A 15,283-nucleotide genomic window follows, 5' to 3' on the forward strand; every position below is an offset into this window, starting at 1 on the left:
CATGGAATTCTCTAGGCAAGAATACTGAAGTGGGTAACCATTCCTTCTTTGGGGATCCTCCTGACCCAGGGATCAAACTCCGGTCTCCTGAACTGCAGGCAGATTCTTTACCATTTAAGCCACTAGGGAAGCCCTAAATAGTAGGATAGTAATCCCTTTATTCTTCTAAGTACTTTATGCATTTTAAAATAAATGTACTATGGCAATTAAGCAACAGCCATTCTTAGATTATTTTTACTTAGCCACTTAAAAATATCTTACCTATAAACACAAATATATTTTCATATGAAAAGAAAGGCAATTCTAAGATACTGATGTAACTGGAATGATTCAGTCTTCAACACAGAGGTATGATTTCAGAGAATAAATGAGGCTCTATTGAGACAGGTATACACTGAGTTTCACAAATAAATTGAGATTTAATGGGCTTCATTATCTCGTTCAACAGAAACTAAAAATCTGAGCAGTTCTTTAAATCTCTTGCCATCATTTTCTCCCCGTTTCGTTTTGCCTTTTAGAATTATTATTTTGCTATGCCATTCCCTCTGTCATCAATGTTTTAGTTTTGTGATGCAAGAAACTAAAACATTCTTGCCTGAATTTTGTTTGACAACACAAGAAGTATCAAAGCTATATGTATGTATAGAACCTGGAAGATATATATATATATATAAATATATTAATTATATATATATATATATAAATAATCTTCCAGAGCAAAAGTTCAACAGTGGCAATGATAATAAAATGATTCACAGTACTAATCTCATAGATATTTGCTGTAAATAGAAGTGAAAATGTTAGTTGTATCCAACTCTTTGCAACCCCATAGACTATAGCCCACCAGGCTCCTCTGTCCATGGAATTCTCCAGGCAAGAATACTGGAGTGAGTAGCTATTCCCTTCTCCAGGGGAGCTTTCCAACCCAGGGGTAGAACCCAGGTCTCCCGCATTGCAGGCAGTTTCTTTACCATCTGAGCCACAGGGAGGCTTGTATAAATAGAAGTATATAGGAAAATATTTTAATACATATAAAGCATAGATTTCCTACAGCTTTGCTTATTGCAATCAAAAATCCAGGTGCTACAGCCTTTCTTTTGATCTAGAAGTCATTCTTGACTCCTTCCTTTCTGTTTCCCTTTCACACATTCTATTCCATCACCATGTCCTATAGATTCTACTCGTAAATAGATTCTGAATCCACTCACCTCCCTAGATCTCTACTGTTAGCCCCTTGGTCCAAGCCACCATCATTGAACTTTTGTCCTGGCAAATATTCCTGCTCCTGGCAATCCATCCATCCTCCAGAGAACCAGAGAGTGTGATGTTTTGTTAATGTAAATTATATGATGCCAATTTCCCTGCTTAAAACTCTGCAATGTCTTTTAATTGAACTTAGAAGATATCCCAGACTTCAAGGTTTTACATTATCTGGTTCCTGCCTCTTCATACCTCTTTACACATACATATATATGTATGTATTTTTTTTTCCCTGCTGACTACTGGCCTAGTTCTTATAGGCTAGCATTTTAAACTATCATTTTGAGGGTAAAGGAAGCTATAGTTTCTCTTAGAACCTGAATATTGGTTCTCAGATTAACATTATGGCACATTGTTCTGACCAGTTGTCACCAGATGGATCAAAGAGTCTTTTCTTTTTTTTTTTTGAGTCTTTTCTTTTGAAACCCAAAAGTTTTGAATTCTTTGATCAATTCCTGTGAGCTACTTATATATCTTGAGATATCTCTCCTGAGATATTGAGAGATATCCTTACCCAACTAACTCTGCTTTCAGAGAAGTCACTATTTTGTCAATTTTGAAATTTAGGACAAGCCCTAATTCTAGGTCTCTGCCTTGTGTTCATGGAACACCTCAAGCTAAATTTATATTTTCGTGACTTTGCTTCCTTTTCTGGACTCTGTCTCGTCTCCAAATTGTTAGTGGTTTTTGCTGTTCTCATTTGAGTAGCCACATGATTATGGGAACCTACAAACTGGGAAGAGAACTAGTTATTAAGATGGGGCATGTAGAGTTCGGAACAACTTATTAGCTGCTGGGTGTGGTTCCCCATGAACCTAGCAAGTTCAGACTCATAGTGCTTCTCCCCAAATTTACCCTGGGGAAGAGGCTTAGCGAGCAGTTCTTTAAAGAGCCCAGGATTTGGTGCCAGGTGTTTTCCTTGTAAAACAGCTGAACAACTTTATTCAGTGCAATCAGAGCCTTGGGTTGCCTCCCACGAGGAAAACCTGGTGAACCACTTCAGTTAGAACTGCAGGAAACTTTCCTTGGGATCCAAAATGGTTTCAGGAGAATAAGGAAAGTCCCTGTTAACTGAGTTTTAGAGGATTATTTTTGTGTGTGTGGTAAAATACACATAACATAAAATTTACCAGCTGAATCATTTTAAAATGTACAATTCAGGGCCTTAAGTGTAGCCATGATATATGTGACTACCACACATATCACCACTATCTAGTTCTTTTAGAGGCATTCTCATCCCTCTAAAAGAAACTCCCCACCCATTAGAAGTCACTCCCCTTTCCCCCCTGGAAAATATAAATCTACTTTCTGTGTCTGTGAGTGTGACTATTCTGGATATTTCAAATAAGCGGAATCATCCAATGTGAGGCCTTTTGTGTCTGGCTTCTTTCACTTAGCATGTCTTCAAGTTTCGTCTGTGTTGTAGCATAAATCAAAGCTTCATTCCTTCTTGGGGTTAAAAAAATTCCACTGTATGGGTACAGCACATTTTATTTACCCATTCTTCTGTTGATGGGTATTTGGGTTGTCCAACTTTAAGCTATTATTAGTGGTGCTATGCTGGTGTTTGTGCTAAGCTTTTGTTTTCCTATTTGTTATCAATTCTTTGGAGTATACATAGGAATGGTATTGCTGGGTCATATGGTAGTTCTATGTTTAACTTGTTGAAAAAGCACAAAACCATCTTCCATAGTGGGTGAATGACTTTACAATCCCATCAGTAATGTATGAGGATGAGTACTGGAGAACTGTAAATGTTTTTTTTTTGGTGGGGGGGAGGAATAAATTAGGAGTTTTGGATTAAAATATATACCTTACTATATATAAAATAGATAACCAACAAGGACTTACGGTACAGCACAGAGAACTATACTCAATATCCCATAATAACCTATAATGGAAGAGAATGAAACAAGACTATATATATATATATATATATAAAACTGAATCACTCTGTTGTATGCCTGGGGCTAACGCAACATTGTGAAACTATATTTCCAGAAAAACTTTGAAAAAAGAGGGTTTTATAAAGGTGTCTATGCCTATAAGTGAATCATTAAATGACACTTGGATGGCTGAGAAGACAGCTGGTTCATATTTTTAAAATGAGATTAATTTATCTCCTTCTTGATTAAATTCTCCCTCCTGCAGGGAGGGGAAAGGATCACGATGGCTAATTTTGAGTTGGTTTGCTTCCCTTGTGGCTCAGCTGGTAAAGACTCCGTCTCCAATGCCGGAGACCTGGGTTCAACCCCTGGGTTGGGAAGACCCCCTGGAGAAGGGAAAGACTACCCACTCCAGTATTCTGGCCTGGAGAATTCCATGGACTGTATAGTCCATGGGGTTGCAAAGTATCAGACACGACTGAGCAACTTTCACTTTCACCAGGAAGTTCTGAAAGCTGTTGTCAGGGCACCCTCATATAGGAAGAGTATATGTGTAGCATTTTGAAATAGTCACAGCTTAGCTGTGTGGAAATGTAACTTTACCTTTTCTACTAATGAGCTCAACTTAGCTTTGGTGACCCTGTTTTTGCTGATGTTAAAAATTTCCCAGTTTTGCCACTGAAGAATAATATGATCTCTCTGGTTTAAATAGTAACAGGTAATTAAAACTTACTCATTCCATTTGGGATTTAAACTAATTAATTCAGAGGTCAAGCCACCCACTAGAGTTGTTCTGGGCCGGCTCTCCCCATTGCTTCCTTCCATTCCAGGAAGTTACAAGCATCATGACATTGGGAAGGTGTGGTTTGCCTCCACATTCTTCTCATGTCCCCACTACCTCTGACTGGTCTTTTGACATGAAACTTGCTATTGCTATGTCTACCCAAACTGCATAGCCAAGCCTTTGGGAATGTACCAGAATTTTCTACTGATATTCACAGCCTTGCCCATGCCTTGTGGTAATAAGATGTAGACTCCTTAAACCTTTTCTTCTTCAACCTTAAGTATCCTCTCATCCCCTGGACCACTCAGAATTCATATACTCTCAGGCCTGTAGCTAGTGGATTTCATAGTATTTGCCCATTGTGCCATAGTATTTTTCAAAAAGTAGGCTCATTGATCTGATGTAATGCTGTGAGGGAATCCCATTTGGGTGGCTTGAATTTTGTAAGCCTGCAAATAATAGTGCTGTCTGAGACCCTGTGGATGAAAAGTCAACCTCACACCTGGAATATGTGCTGTAGAGTCAAAATGAATTCATAGTCCATCTAGAATAGGAAAGACCAATGGAGGCAAATTCTACCACTAAGTGGAGCTAACTAAGCTAACTAATCTGTCAAGAATACCAACTAATAACTAAGTTGGTATTCTTGACAGATGTTCTTGTGTAAGTGGACAAGCATTAGTCAGTGCTGCTGACAGGTTGGACTTTAGTAGGTGGAAACCCACGACTGTGGGTCCGTTGTATAGCCTTTTCTGCCACCACATGGTTCTCCATTTACAAACCCATTGTGCCAGCCCTGGGAAAGCAGATGACACAGGCTGTTTGACGTCAGCGGGCCAAGTCATTCTCTCTATTTGACTGATTAGTGCCTCTTCCTTAGGTGATATTCTGTGATTGTGGCAATGTGTAAAGCAAATGCAAAGACCTTCTCTCTTCAAGCCCCAAAGTCTATTCATATACGCCTATTCCAGACCTTCTTGTCTCTCATCTTTTAATATCTTTTTCTTCCAGGCCTCTGATTAAACCAGCTATTTGTTTAATCCATGTGCATTTAATATTAGGGCATTTTCTCTTTCCACGTAAAGATCAGGTATGTTGCCTAAATATCTGCCTATGGTGGAAATTGTACCTCACAGACCTTACGTTCCAGACCATCACTGGATGGAGATACAGTGTGGCCAAGACCATTTTCAGCTGTTCCCACATACCGACCCACATTCAAGGTCATGAGATAGGCCATCTGTGAACCAAGCTTGCCATTGGAAGAGGGCTAATGAGATCATGATGGCTGACATGGCTCTACCTCCTTGTGTTTTTGGCTATGTCTTGGCTTTGATCCTAGTATTTCACTTCCAGAAAGGATCCATTTCTTGTGGGTTTGCCTGATTTGGCGTGTTGGGCAGAACCCAACTCCTAATGGAGACTTTTGACTCATAGTTGCTTTGTGCTTTATGGTCATGCACTTAGCCTTTACCAGGACCAAGTAGCACACTTTAGCAAGCTTTAGAAAGAGGGCTTCTCCAGTGGTTCAGTGGTAAAGAATCCACCTGCCAGTGTAGGAGAGGTAAGAGTCTTAGGTTTGATCCCTAGGTTGGGAAGATCCCCTGGAGGAGGAAATGGCAACCCACTCCAATATTCTTGGCTGGAAAATCCCATGGACAGAAAAGACTGGCAGGCTGCAGTCCAAGGGGTCGCAAGGAGTTGGATGTGACTGAGCAACTATGTGCAGCACAACCCATGCTGCAGATAGCATTGCCTTGTTTCAGAATTATGAAGGTGCTTCTCCTATTTGGCTTGCTTTATCCTTCCACCTCTGCACCTTTTGTTAACTTTGATACATCTAATAACTTAAGGCCTATTGAGTCAAACGGCCCAAATGGCAAGACCACATATATCACAGCCATTTCCTATGCTGGCCCTCAATCAAAGCTGGCATCTTTCATATCACCTGGTTCATAGGTCAGAGGGCTGTTTAGATAGTGAAAGTCTTCAAAAACAAGACGTGAACCTGGTTGAGGATGGGTCTATTGAGTTGAGAGCAATTTCCAGTAAGACTGATAGCCATGGATTCTCAGTGGATAGCACTCTCAGCATCTGTAAAATTCCTTCCAGCCCAAAGGGATTCTGACAGCACAGAAGAGAGTTCACTCTGGCTTAAAAAGCAATGAGGCTGATGGCTGACTTATCAACAGCTGCAATGGCAGTCAGAGACAGTGGGTAATATCAGAAATGTGCTGAGAAAGTAATTCCCAAAATTCATCTGTTGTACTTCATGAATGAAGGTGAAATAAAAACATTTTAAAGCTAAAAAACAAACAAAAGAGAGAGAATTTGCCTCCAGCATCCTCTCATTAAGGCAACTAATTCTTAAGGATATATTTTAGGCAAAAGGAAAATGCTCGAGATGAAGACAAGAAGTAATGAGAAACAAATATGGTTAATATGTGGGTAAATCTATGTGAATATTAGCTATATAAAATAACAATAATAATGTCTTATGGGGGGTTTTATTTAAAAATCCCTGGAAATATTGTAAATATATGAACTATATAAAACACTTAAAATAAAATTTGACACCTCCTAGAAAAGCCAAAGTAAAGAGTAACATGGATATAAAACACTGGACAAAAAAACATGCTTCAGATACACATATTATTTTGTCTTTAAAAAAATTGTAAGAACACACAGATAAAAATTACCAAATGGCATGAAAATAAACAGCTTTAAATACACACCACTGCATAGAATTTCATATCCCAACATGTGGTTTCTGTGGTAGTTACTTAATAACAGATGCTTTAAAAATAAATAAATAAATAAGACACCATGGTTAAATTGCATTTTTCTTTTTTTCTCTCTTAAGAGATAATTCTCAACCACATGTCTAGCATACACTGATTGAAAACCATTTGGAAATTACTCCATCTGTCAATGAAATGCAAACACCTCTGGAGTGAAACCAAGCAGCTGTTTAAATGCTCAGAGCTTCACTAGACAAAGAAATCCTCTTCCTTAACACTGACTCTGTTTATACTCTTCCAAAACAACGACTCATTTAGGGAAAAATTCAGTATTTCCAGGTGTGTAAACACAACCATTATTTATAAGGAGATTTATAAGGAGATCAAGACTAACCACTTCCCATTTGAGGAATTGCTAAGCACTAGAGTAAGTAGAGTTAGACTCCTCTGTGTGTGTGTGTGTGTGTGTGTGTGTGTGTTTGGTGAAATCAGAATTATTTGTATTTGTGGGCTACACTTAAAATTCACAACAGCTCTGGCAACCTTCATTGCACAAAACCCACAAACAGGCTTGGAATAAATAGAAGTCTTACAAGCAGTAATATAATTTATAATTTTAAACAGTCTATTTATACCATACAGGAATTTGCAAATATTTTCCATTTGAATAAAGACATACCTTTGTCATATTTTCTTAATCATTTTCTCATTAACTAAGGAGGAAATTGAGAAGCGAGTAGACTCTGGACTCTAATAGTGTGGGTTTGAATACTAGCTCCATCAGTGGCTGCCTATGCAGCACTGGGCAAGGTATTTCTCCTCCCTAAGCCTCAGTTTTCACAACTGTCAAAATGACAAAAATAATATACCTCACAGAATAATTGTAAGGGCCAAAAGAATTGAAAATTTGTAAAAGTGAATTTGTAAGAATCTAAAAATTTAAATCATTTGATGCAATGCTGTCACATTAATACAAGTTACCCTTAATATAAGTTACCTATTATTTTAAATCATGAAGTCTTTTGCTGGGTTTAATACTGATATTAATATTGATATAATCCTCAATTAATTATTATTTACCTCTTATCACGTTGGCAATAAAGGATTGTTCATGTAGATTTCAAAATGAAAACTGCTCCTGGTCACTATTTCATTCAGATAACAACTAGGTAATCCAATAGCTTCTTATTTTTAATCACTTGTGACTGTAACTTACACTGGGCTTCCCTTGTGGCTAAGCTGGTAAAGAATCTGCCTACAATGCAGGAGACCTGGGTTTGAGCCCTGCGTTGGGAAGGTCCCCTGAAGAAGGAAAAGGCTACCCACTCCAGTATTCTGACCTGGAGAATTCCATGGACTATATAGTCCATGGGGTCTCAAAGAGTCGGACACAACTGAGTGACTTTCACTTTCATACTTCACACTTAAATGTATGCCTGCAGGAAGCTTGGGAAGCTGCACTGTTTAAAACCAGTCAGTTCACAAAAGGTACAAACTTTCTTTGGGGGAGAACTGTTGCTGATCAGTCGCTCAGTCGTGTCTGACTGTCTGTGACCTCATGGACTGTAGCAGGTCAGGCTTTCTTGTGCTTCACCAATTCCCAGAATGTATACACGCACATGTATGGCTGAATCCCTTCTCTGTTCATCTGAAATTATCACAACATTGTTAACTGGCTATATCCCAATGCAAAATAGTTTTTTTTTAAAGGCAAGCTCCTAGTTATATGATAAATAAGGACTAGGGGTGTAATGTAGTACTAGGAGGTAACATACCATGATAAATACACTTAACACTACTGTATATTATACAGGGAAGATGTTGTAGAGTAAGTTCTAAGGGTTCTTATCACAAGGAAAATTTTTTCTATTTCCTTAATTTTTTATTTACACGAGATGACGGATGTTCACTAAACATGTGGTTGATCATTTCATGATATGTAAGACAAATCATTATGCTGTACATCTTATACTTAACCAGTGAGGTGTGTCAATTACATCTCAATAAAACCAGAAGAGAGGTAGATATGTAGGTAGGTATGTAGATAGACATATTAAAACCAGCCACTTCCCAGTAGCCATCAGTTGGGTCCTGGCAGGAAACAGGTGACATATTCCAACTGCGTATGGAGAACAGTTTAATAGAAGACAATTTACAAAGTTGTAGACAGGTTTAGGGGGAAAGCGTGACAAAGAAGTACAGTGGAGTTAGTAAATATAGGACCACGGTTACCACTTCTAACCCACATGGGCACGAGCAGAGCATGGCTTCAGAAGCCTGGTGTGGAGAGCTGTGCAGAAAAGACCTCCTGGCAGAGACTCATCTTTGGCGCTGACATATAGCTAATGCTGCTCTGGGAAGGAGCTGGGGGTGAATAACCCAACCGCACTCTCTTCCTGCCCTTTGAACCCTCCTCCCAGGGCTTCCAACTGGCCAGACCTTACTTGAGAAGCCTGTCATCAAGACAGGCTGCTCATGATGTCCACGCAGGTCAGTCTTCTAAAGCCCAGAACCTTGAAGGATAGATTTGGAAGGACAAACAGAAAGCAGCCATTATCAGAATTACTGAGGTTTTCCCAGATAAGGAAACTGTTAAAACTGACTTTGAATATGTAGCAAGCCCAGCCCACTTTTGTTCAACTAGATGGTGCAGAACTCTGCCCCTACCAGGCATGAATGTGAATTATTTCCTGAGAAAAATCCTGGCTTGCCTGCAAGTCATTTTCCTATGGAGAAAGAATAGACTTTCACCATGCAAAAGTACAGTTAGACTTTGTGAACTTCAAATCCTTGAGTCCCCAAACTAGAAAAACCATTTGATCCAAATCTAAGGATTTCTTGTTTAGGTGAGAAGAGCCAGAATGTAAACCCACAATGAGTGAATCAGTAAGAACCCCATTGACCACAGTTCGGGGTCACATGGTTGACAATTGCCGAGACGAGTTTTATTGTAGATACTGTATTTTGTGTCCTTCAGTTCCATAGAGACTTGTAATGCCCTGAAGCTCTGGCCTTGGGAAGAACCCTGAGTCAGAATCACACAACTGAGATGGCTCCTGGCTTCTTGACTCTCAGAAATTGTATGAGGTGATGAAGTTTGTTGTCACTCAGCAGTGAACAACTCCTACAATAACATACAAAACTTTTGTAATGGCAAAGACATTGGGGCTTCCCTAGTGGCTCAGATGATAAAAAAAATCTGCCTGCCATGCGGGAGACTCAGGTTCAATCCCTGGGTTGGGAAGGGAATGGCTACCCACTCCAGTATTCTTGCCTGGAGAATCCTATGGACAGAGGAGCCTGGCACGCTACAGTCCATGGTATTGCAAAGAATGGGACATGACTGAGTGAATAATATTTTAAAAGACATTCATTGTAAACTGACCAAAGGGTGGTCTTAAACAAAGTGAGCATGAAATCTGGGAGAAAGGAAGCATGCTTGGCTGGGAAAAGAAGACTAAGCTGTAACAGACAGCTCCAGTAAGGCAGACTGACTATCTTCAGGTAACATATAGTGGCAATAAGAGAAGACAGTTATTTTCTGAGCATTTACCCTGTATGCTATTTATTTTTTGCCAAAATTCTGTGGCTCTGTGATACACATTGCTGTCTTTATTTTCACAGGGAAGACACTTAGGATCAAAAGTAAAAACATGTGCTGAAGAATCACAGAGACAAGAGTTTAAAAGAGCATGGATTAGAACCCAAACCAGTCTGACTCCAAAGTTCACTTTCTGTGCTTCTGTGTGTGGGAGGCAAGAAATGGCATAGTGAACAAGAGAGATCATATTGGGAGATGAAGCAAGAAAACAAAACCATCAGGGGAAAATTCTTCAGTCTTTTGGAAGGAGGGTGGGGGAAATCGCCTGTGGTGAAAACAAAACCAAACCCAGCCAAAAACATATGGCTGATTAAAAGAAGGAAGCTCACTAGAGAACAGAAGATATTTTGGGTGATAATAGAGCTTAGCGTGGAAGAAGCCCCATCTGTAGTCATCTCTTCAAGGCCAGATCTAAATGTGCAGAATATGGGTGGCTCTGACCTCCTGCAGATTGATTCTCCGGCCCCGCCCCTCCAGGGAAAAGCACAACTCCCAGAGTAACGTGTAAACACACGGGCAGTGCACAGACAACACTCCCTGGCTGCAGCAGATGGGGAGGAGAGCAGGTCTTGGGAAGTCCTCCAGCAGGAAAGCGAAAGAAGGTAGAGAAGAATTTTGCCAAGAATGCGCCACGTGGTGTCATCATTTACTATTTCCGAGTGTGTGTTGACACTGTTGGGCTGACAGGAAAGCCACAGTGGGTACAATTTTAGGAGAACATGCTCTTGTTTTACTGGGGGTGGGTGGTGGTGAAAGAGGATGTGATGGGACCTTCAGTCTGAGGGGAAATGGTTAAGCTACCTGATGTTGTGGGTAAAGTGGTTAAACGGGAAAGTCTCAGAGTTAATTCCACTAGAATACCAGTGGGGTATTCCACAGCAAGGGTGATGACTCCACGCTTCGACCCAAAGGGGAACCGGTTTTAGAGCCCAGCAGAAGTGGAGCGTCAGGGACCCACTGAACAGAGAGGCACGTCAGCTTTTCTACCACTTTAGAGGAACAGAACGCAGAGGGAGAAAATACACAGCAGCCCTCTTAGAGAGACACAGGGCATGCTTTCGCAAAAGCCAGCCACTCTACTGTGGTTTGTAAACTCAGGCACTAAGCGATTGTGCTTTATTTGTTTGGCATTGGTGACACTGTCTTTGCCTGGGTTCCCATGAGAAAGCAGAGTCTGAGACTCATCTTTCATGAAGGTAGTTTACTAGAGAACGTCATCTCAGGGAGTCATGAGTAAAGGCTGGGAAGAATGAAATGCAGGAGAAGGGACTGACAAAATAAGGATGCATCTTGGAGCAGGTCATAGCTGCGGGTGGCGGCAGCTTGGTCTGGCTGTCACTCTCTGAAGATCATGTAGATGCACCTGTGAATTGTCAGGAGGATGGGGCAGAAGAGCAGGCATTTACCCACTGTGTCCAATCCTGCACTGACTCAAGGTTTACCCTGTAGGATGCTGATCTTCCAGCCCTACGCATGCATGGGTACCAGCTGGAGCTCCACAGGCATCAGAGGTCAAGTGTTAGACAAGTCCAAGCTCAGAAAGCAAGATACAGCTGAAGCAAAGTGCTAATAGGTTTCATCTTCCCAAAAGTGACTGTAGCCACTGTGATGGAGTAAAAGCTTTGATGTATAGCTCAAGAAATACTTATACAAATACCTTAAAAATTTGTTGAACTTCCCTGGTGGCACAGTGGATAAGAATCTGCCTGCCAACGCAGGGGACACAGGTGTGGTCTCTGGTCCGGGAAGATTCCACATGCTGCGGAGTACCTAAGCCCACAAACAGCAACCACTGAAGCGAGTGTGCCTAGAGCCTGTGCTCTGCAAGAAGACACCGCAGTGAGGAACCTGCGCACTGCAGCCGAGTAGCCCCTGCTCGCCACAACTAGAGAAAGCCTGCATGCAGCACAAAAGACCCAGTACAGCCAAAAAAAGGAAAGAAATTGCCTAAGATAAAAGTTTGAAAACAACGCAGAGGCTCTAATTCAATAAAACATCGTCTTGCTTATGCAGGGCGTGGATGCAGGGTACAGAAAATACTGAATAGAGTATGAAACAAGAGATTTTTATTTATTTATTTTTTTCATTTATTTTTATTAGTTGGAGGCTAATTACTTTACAATATTGAAGTGGGTTTTGTCATACATTGACATGAATCAGCCATGGAGTTACATGTATTCCCCATCCCGATCCCCCCTCCCACCTCCCTCTCCACCTGATTCCTCTGGGTCTTCCCAGTGCACCAGGCCTGAGCACTGGTCTCATGCATCCAACCTGGGCTGGTGATCTGTTTCACTATAGATAATATACATGTTTTGATGCTGTTCTCTCCAAACATCCCACCCTCGCCTTCTCCCACAGAGTCCAAAAGTCTGTTCTGTACATCTGTGTCTCTTTTTCTGCAAGAGATTTTTAAATTGAACTATTTCTTCGATTATCACCATAGCTTTACTAACTTTTCTGGTAGAGCAAAAGCAAAAACTACTCTGAATTACTCAAATTATTTGTCATTTGTTTTATGTGCGTGCATGCGTGCTAAGTTGCTCCAGTTGTGTCCGACTCTTCATGACCCTATGGACCATAGGTCGCCAGGCCCCTCTGTCCAGGGGATTCTCAAGGCAAGAATACTGGAGTGGATTGCCATGAGCTCCTCCAGGGGATCTTCCTGACTCAGGGATGGAAGTTGAGTCTCTTACACCTCCTGCAGCCTCATTGGCAGCAGGGTTCTTTACCACTAGCACCACCTGGGAAGCCCTCGTTTTATGTAAGTGCGTTTAAATAAATTGTTGAATTATTTGTATCAGCTCTCATCCTATTCAGTGAGTTCAGTAGTTTCATCAGTTTTGGGGGGAGAGTTCTTTTAAGTACGATGTCTCCCTCCAAAACCACAGTGTATACCTACACACACATAGATTTTCTTTTTTTTAATATAGATAATTGGAAGGCTGAGCTCAAGCAGATCACCGGAATCATGATTTCAGTGCCTTGAGAGAGCCAACTCAGATAAGCATCATTCTTTCACAGATTGCATTTTCTTGTCTGTGTGGGCTTCAAGTTACAACAACCACCGTGACATAGTCCTGCAAAAGGACTGCTGACCTGCGATTACATTAAATCATATCAGGCAACCTCGTCAATTCAGAACAAATGCTATTCAGGAGGAAGCTTAGTAGAAATCCTGTTGTTGTTTTTTTTTCATATAGAAATTCTTAAACAGCAAATCTTTCACCATGCATCCTTTATTTGCCCTTTGCTTTATACATATATTACTCAACTTTTCCATAAGAACTCAAAGGAAATAGTATTTCCATTCTTATAGAGAATAGGCAGGGAAGGCCAAACAAGCCAAGTTGCTGAAGTTCACATGATCAGATGGAGGCAGAGCCAAGCTTTAAATCCAGGCATGTCTGGCTCTGAAGCTGGGGCCCTGCCACATGCGCTGTGCTGGTCTTCCTGGAGTCTGAGCAAACCCAGCCCACTGCACCTCACCTTCTTATGTAACAACCAGGAGGGTGCGGAGAGCCATCTGCTTCAAGAGCAACAGATTTAAGTCCATAAGGCAAATAAGTTGGCAGAAAACAGAAGGACTGTGACATTGCCACTTGGCACTCCTGACGTATTCTGCATTTATAAAATAGAAATATGTAGTCCAACATGTTGATTTCACAAGCCTATCATTATCATTCATTCTGAAATAAACACAGTCAGGGACATCATGTACAAAATAAGGAATCCTTGTTTTGGGAGATGATGTCAGACAGTAGAAGTCTTTTTTTTTTTTTAATCTCCTACCTCCTAAAGCACTAGTTTACAAGTGACTTTATGAAATATACTTCAATACTGAGGCCAATGAAGAAAAAAAACAAGTGAGGGACAAAACTTGGGATTAAATTTAAGAACACATGATCACAGGATTATTTTAAAGGTAATATTGATTGCAAAGTAGTGCTTTCAAAACAAGGCTGGTCAGTAAATTCACCTGAAGAGTTTTGAAATAATATATATAATGTGTTCAGTTAGTTAGTCATATTCAGTTCTTGGCAACCCCATGAACTGTAGCCTGCCAGGCTCCTCTGTCCATGGAATTGTCCAGGGATGCATACTGGAGTAGGTTGCCATTTTCCCCTCCAGGGGATCCTCTCGACCCAGGGATCGAACCTGAGTCTCCTGCATCTCATGCATTGCAGGTGGATTCTTTACCACTGTGCCACCTGGCAAGCCCCATATATATATAAACCTGAACCCAATTTCAGGCAGAGTTTCTAGGAATAAGGCCCAAGCATCTCACTATTAAAATTTTTCCATGGTTATTCTGATGATCAATTTCAGTTTAGAGCTGCTGCTTAAGAATTTGTAAGCTAATACAGGGGGAGTCTATTTGTGTATTTTAATTTGTATGTGTAATCTTGAAAAAATGAGCTCATAGTTTTTTATTTAGTATGACTTCTAAATGCTCATAAGTCTATATATTCAGTATACTTTCTTGTCAATAGCCATTTAGAAATCTCTTCACTAATAACAACTTCCTCGTGGCTCAGAGGGTAAAGTATCTGCCTACAATGTGGGAGACCCGGGTTCGATCCCTGGGTTGGGAAGATCCTCTGGAGAAGGAAATGGCAACCCACTCTAGTACTCTTGCTTGGAAAATCCCATGGACGGAGGAGCGTGGTAGGCTACAGTCCACGGGGTCGCAAAGAGTTGGACACGACTGAGTGACTTCACTTTCTTTTACTTTTTTTCTTTCACTAATAACAAGTCAATTAGTAGAGAAAAAAATAAGAGATGTCAATCAGTTTATCTCCATATGGTTATATTTAAATGGGAAACAAAAATGACCCCAAAGAAATGGTCTTGTCTTGCTTGTGTGTTAGTCACTCAGTCATGTCTGACTTTGCGACCCCGTGACTGTAGCCCACCAGGCTGCTCTGTCCATGGAATTCTCCAGGCAAGAGTACTGGCTTGTGTAGCCATTCCCTTCTCCAGGGGATCTTCCTGACCCAGGGATCAAACT

This window comes from Cervus canadensis, chromosome 25, assembly GCF_019320065.1.
Source record: "Cervus canadensis isolate Bull #8, Minnesota chromosome 25, ASM1932006v1, whole genome shotgun sequence".
Taxonomy (NCBI): Eukaryota; Metazoa; Chordata; class Mammalia; order Artiodactyla; family Cervidae; genus Cervus; species Cervus canadensis.